General features: G+C 38.4%; 1 non-coding gene across 1 annotated transcript; it reads left to right on the forward strand.

The window, feature by feature from the left end:
• The first annotated feature begins 3877 nt into the window (after positions 1–3877).
• On the forward strand, positions 3878–3989 carry LOC114052522. The gene has a single exon (XR_003570263.1). It is a non-coding gene; the product is annotated as a U6 spliceosomal RNA (small nuclear RNA).
• Positions 3990–6022: the final 2033 nt, after the last annotated feature.

Genomic DNA, 6022 nt, shown 5'->3' on the forward strand with positions numbered 1-6022 from the left:
TTCTAATTTTTCATTCTTTTGTATTTGTTTTATGGTGTCTTGGTTTCTCATAAAGTCACTAGCTTCCAATTGCTCTATTCTAATTTTTAAGGAAGTATTTTCTTCAGTAATCTTTTGGATTTCCTTTTCCATTTGGCTAATTTTGCTTTCTAAGGCATTCTCCTTGTTGGTTTTTTGGACCTCTTTTGCCATTTGGGTTAGGCTATTTTTTAAGGTGTTATTTCTTCAGTATTTTTTTGGGTCTCCTTTAGCAAGCTGTTGACTTGTTTTTCATGGTTTTCTTGCATCACTCTCATTTCTCTTTCCAATTTTTCCTCTATGTCTCTTACTTGCTTCTCAAAATCCCTTTTGAGCTCTTCCAAGGCTTGGGACTGATTCATATTTTTCTTGGAGGCTTTGGATGTAGGAGCTTTGACTTTGTTTTCTTCTTCTGGTTATATATTTTGATCTTCTTTGTCACCAAAGTAAGATAATATAATCTGACTCTTTTTGTGCTGCTTACTCATGATCCCTGCCAATTACTTGAGTTTTAAACTCTTTGTTAAGGTAAAAGTCTGCTTCCAATGGGAAGAGTGTACTGTTCCAAGTTTCGGAGGTTTGTACAACTGTTTTCAGAGGTACTTCTAGGGACCTGTAAATTTTCAGGTCTTCCAAGGTGCTATGATAAGGGCTGAGGTGTTTCCTCTCCACCGCCACAACAAGCTCCACCATGTCAGCACTCCTCCTCGCCCCAGGACTGCTCCTCAGAACTGTGACCCAGATCTAGGCATGGGCAAAATAAGAGATTCCTGCCTCAGCACTGGCAGAGAGATCCCTGTAATCCCCCTCTGATCAGCCACTTGATTCCCCCTCAGTCTGTGGGCTGGAAGCTCAGGAGGCAGTCACTGCCTGTGCTCAGGGCTTGTGGCTGAGACCTAGCTTTTTCTTTCACCGAAGTCACAGACTTTTCCCATTGACCTTCTAAGTTGTCTTTGGCGTTCAGGGATTGAGAAGTCTGGAAACCACCATAGCTGCCTGCAATTCAGTCCTCTGAGGCCTGCTCCAGGGTCGCTTTGGTCCACACCAAACTGTGCTCTCCTCTCCCCGCCTGGCACAATATACCTATCTGATCAACCATCCAGGCTGTCTTTGGCTGGAAATTTTTTTCACTCTGTCTTTTTGTGGGCTCTGCTGCTTTAGAATTTGTTTAGAGCCATTTTTTTACAGGTATTTGGAGGGGTTTGGGGGAGAGCTCAAGCAAGTCACTGCTTTCACTCAGCCATCTTGGCTCCTCCCCCTTGCCATCTTGACTCCAACCCCGCCCCATGCTTTTGTTTAGCTCCTTGTTAACCTCAGGCCCTTGAAGCTTTCACCAGAAAAAAACAAACAAACAAAAAAAAAAACAAAAAAAACCTCCCAATGGTTACAGAGAAGGTCTAAGTGAATTCTTTCACACCTGAACCAGTTCTCCCAACTCTAAACCTCAACATGTATATCTGAGATAGCCAGTAATGATGAACAATGAGATGGGCCCAGAGTTGAGCAAGAGGGGTTAGAACAGGCATTACTGACATCAGTAAACTCCTTTAATGTCCTTTAATGAAGCTCCTTTAATGTCCTTAATCTTCCCATGAAAGTAAAGGCCCATCTTTTTAATACCAATGTTGTTATATGGCAGCAAAATACAGAATGTGACAGTCCATGAAGAATTAAAAATAAGTATCACAGACAGGTACATGGGGAGTGTGAGTAAGCTCTAACTTATAACCAGCAAGCAATTCAGAAGAACAGGAATGAAAATTGTCATACATCAAGGGTACTTCGCTTTGTGACATGGACCCCTTAGGCTATCTAGTGAAGCTTATGGACCTCTTCTTAGAATAATGTTTTTAAATGCATAAAATAAAATGCATAGGATTATAACGGAAGACATTCATATTTATATATTTCTGTCAAGATGAAAAACAAACAAATCCCAGACTTGAGGTTAGTAACACCTATTATGTATGTATAATAAGACCATGCAATATTTATTGTAAGATAAGAAAAGAAAATGGACTATTAAGATCATGTTAGGGGAAAACCTGATGTTAACACCCTGTAAGTTTGGGATTGCTGTTGGAACAAAATGAGGTACTCATAAGTCATTGAACAGTTAAGAGATTTACTTAACCATAACATTCCAAAGTTATATATTAGCACTAAACTAAGCTAGACAGGCCTGCCTGATATCCACATGGAAGTATAAACTGGCCAGAAGGGTGGAATCTTGTGACTTGTGTGGTTTTCAGTCTTTTTTAAAATTTTTTTATTAATTTACTTTGAGTTATCAGTAATCACTTCCATAAGCTTTTGAATTTTAAATTTTTCTTCCTCTCCCTCCCCACCTCTCTTCCCAAGATAGTGTGCAATCTGATATAGGCTATACATATATATTCCTATTAGACATACTTCCACATTAGTCATGTTGTAAGGAAGAATTAGAACCAATAATAGGAGGAACCAGAAGAAAGAGGAAACAAAACAAAACAGAAGAAAAAAAGAGCAAATGGTATGCTTCAATCTGTATTCAAACTCCATAGTTCTTTCTTTGGATGTGGATAGCATTTTCCATCATGAGACTTTTGGAGATGTCTTAGACCCTTGAATTGCTGAGAAGGGTTAACAAAGTTAGTCATCACACAATGTGGCTGTTACTGTGTGCAATGTTCTCCTGGTTCTGCTCACTTCACTCAGCATCAGTTCATACAAGTATTTCCAGGTTTTTCTGAAGTCTGTCTACTCATCATTTCTTATAGCACAGTAGTATTCCATTATATTCATATACCACAAATAGTTCAATCATTCCCCAATTGATGGGAATGCCCTCAATTACCAATTCCTTGCCACTACAAAAATAGCTACTATAAATATTTTTGTACATGTGGGTCTTTTTCCCATTTTTATGATATCTTTGGCATACAGCCCTAGAAGTGCTATTGCTGGGTCAAAGGGTATGCACATTTTTATAGCCCTTTGGGCATAGTTCCAAATGCTCTCCAAAATGGCTCATTTCACAACTTTACCAACAATGCATTAACGTTCCAATTTTCCTACATCTTCTCCAACATTTATCATTTTCCTGTTTCGTCACGTTGGTCATTCTGATAGGTGTGATGTGGTACCTCAGAGTGGTTTTGATTTGCTTTTACATTTGATTTGTGTTTGCAAATCAATAGTGATTTAGAGCATTTTTTCATATGACTATAGATGGCTTTAATTTCTTCATCTGAGAACTGCCTGTTCATATGCAGTCTTCAGTCTTCACTAAGGCTGATGGGATTTGATCCCATATGGGTGGGACCTTTTAAGCCCTCTAGGTGACTAGAGAGTCATGTAAGTACAGTCAGAGACCATCTGGAAGCTGGATCAAAGAAAGGTGCAGATTGAGCCTTTTCCCATCTTAGGGGCAATCAAGTTTTGGCCTTATTGCCTTTTAGGGAAAGTGCAGCCTAACCTATATCAGGGGTATGGGGGAGAGGGAAATCCTGGTAAACACTAGTCCTAGAACAAGCAGTAAGGGTAAGGGATGACAAGTAGATATCTAGAGTCTTCCAAGAATAAACTCAAGGTATAAGAACAAAAGGAAGAAGACCTCCAGCATATTGAGTGGATCTCTTGTGGAGAACTTGTGGGATTATTGTGACAGAAATTGCCCAGGATGATCAATCATGGATGGGTTTTGATCTCCATTGTTGTAGGGAATGATGGGAGGGAGGAGATCATAAGCCATTTGAAATTCATGATAATTTGTATACTTATCACATGTACACTTTCCCAGAGGTATCAAACTTGAGGTCAAATCTCCTGAGTGGTACCTGAACCAGAGAAGAATGTAACTGCTGGGGGGGGTGAGGTGGGGCTCACTTTGCCAGCACATATATTAAAATTGGGGGAAAAAAAACATAGAGAAGATTAACATGGCCCCTGTGCAAAGATGACATGCAAATTTTGAAGTGTTCCATACATTCAATAAGCAAATAAATGGCTAGATAAATAAATAAATAAATTTAATTGGGAAATATTTAACAAAAAAATTAAAAAAGTATAATACAACATAGATTATGGTAATTGGTGATTTTCTAAGTCACTTAGCAGCTGAGGTATACATTATTATTTGAGTCTGACACGTTTGTTGTATAGTATATTTGTGTCCATTTTGTAAAACCCTGAACATAATTGCACTATTTTCAATGAATATAGTGGTTTATAGTTGATATCTTTGCATTTTCCCCCCATGACACATTTTTAGTTGTATCTATGATTTCTTAACTGATAGCTCCTTGGTCAGGAATACGACCTCCAATTATAATTTTGTTTCTATGCAAATACTTTACAATGTGATTTCTAGAAAAAGATAATGGTAAAATGGGAATACTGCCTTTGTGCAAATGAAGGAATGAGTGCACAAAGCTGGAGCTAATGAGAAAACATTTTTCAACACTTACTAAAAGTTTTTGTAAAGTGGGTTAGTGGACATTCTTACTGACCTACAATCCTTCTGTGCATCATTTCTCACTACTATGAAATTAGGGGCATCTATGGAAGATGTAGAATATCAGGGTGCATCTGGCTTTGATCCCAGGGCATGCTGAGAAAGTTTCATTTTAAAGTAAATGTTTATTTCAGGATTTTTTTTTTAAATCAAAAAATGGGGAAAAGTGGGGGGAAATCCAGTTAGTTGAAGAAATATTTAAAACTACTAATAGTTGTATATGGAATGGTATTAATGAGATGTAATCATTATTCTTGAGAAATCTAAATGAAATGTATAGATACCAGCAACTCTTTGACCTCCACTAAGGGTCATGACAAGTTAGGATACCTATCTGTCCCAGCTGTGGCAGCTGTTGAATAATATAGTTAGAAGACGGAGATTTCAAGTAAACAAATATTTATTAAGTGCCTACTATGTGCTAACCACTGGGGAACACAAAGAAAGGTAAAACAGTTTCTGTCCCCCAAAGAATTCACAATCCAATGGAGGAGACAACATACAAACAATTATGCACAAACAAGATATATACAGGATAAATGGGAGGTATTGAGGGGGACCAGGAAAGGCTTTTTGCAGAAGGTGGGATTTTAGTTGAGACTTGAGAAGTCAGGGAAGTCAGGGGAAAGACGAAGAGAGAGAAAATTCTAAACATGGGAGTGGGGTGGGGTGTGGGATGTGAGATGAGGGGGTGGAGGGAATGACGGCAGGGGACAAGACAGTCAATAAAATTACAGAGTTGGGAGGTGGTGTGTCATGTGTGAGCAATAGCAAGAGCGCCAGTGTCACTGGATCACAGAACACGTGGATGAGATTAAAAAAGCCTGGAAAGGCAGGAAGAGAGCAAGTTAGAAAGGGCTTTAAAAATCAGAGAGTTTTGTATTTGATATAGTTATTGTTTTATATTTTATAATTTGATCTCCTAGTTAAAAACACAACCACACACTGAAATGTGATGCATTTGATTTCCCAATTAAAAACACAACTTTGAACTGAAATGTTATGTCTTTTTTTCTTTAAAAGAGAATACACACATACACACACACACACACACACACACACACACACACGCATACACAGTAAATGGGATCCAAAGCAAACACCTGAAATGGAAAGAAGCTGGTGTCAAAAAAAAAAAAATCTGACATTCAGAGCTCCCTGTGATCATCATCAACATTTTCAATTTGTTTATACTCGCTCAGTTTCACAAAGTATATATGGAGAAATCACTGAAAGATTTTCTTAAAATAAAAAAAAACAACAACAGATTTTTCTTGGAAAGGGAAATGGTTTGAAGAAGCAATTATTTTCCTGCCCCACCTTCTTTCCAGACCTTTTTTTTCCCCCTAGGATTCAAAAAAAGGAGTCCTTCTGACCTTCTCGATTTTTCCAGCAAGAGGAACTTCTCTCAGCATCTGAGGCCTCCTTATTCTATTACATCCATCTGTCCTTGTAGCTTCTTCACTTGGGAACATCCCGCTGCTGTGCCAGATCCCTTCTCTCATTGGA

Source organism: Vombatus ursinus, unplaced genomic scaffold (genome assembly GCF_900497805.2).
Source record: "Vombatus ursinus unplaced genomic scaffold, bare-nosed wombat genome assembly UNPS02014807.1, whole genome shotgun sequence".
Classification (NCBI taxonomy): Eukaryota; Metazoa; Chordata; class Mammalia; order Diprotodontia; family Vombatidae; genus Vombatus; species Vombatus ursinus.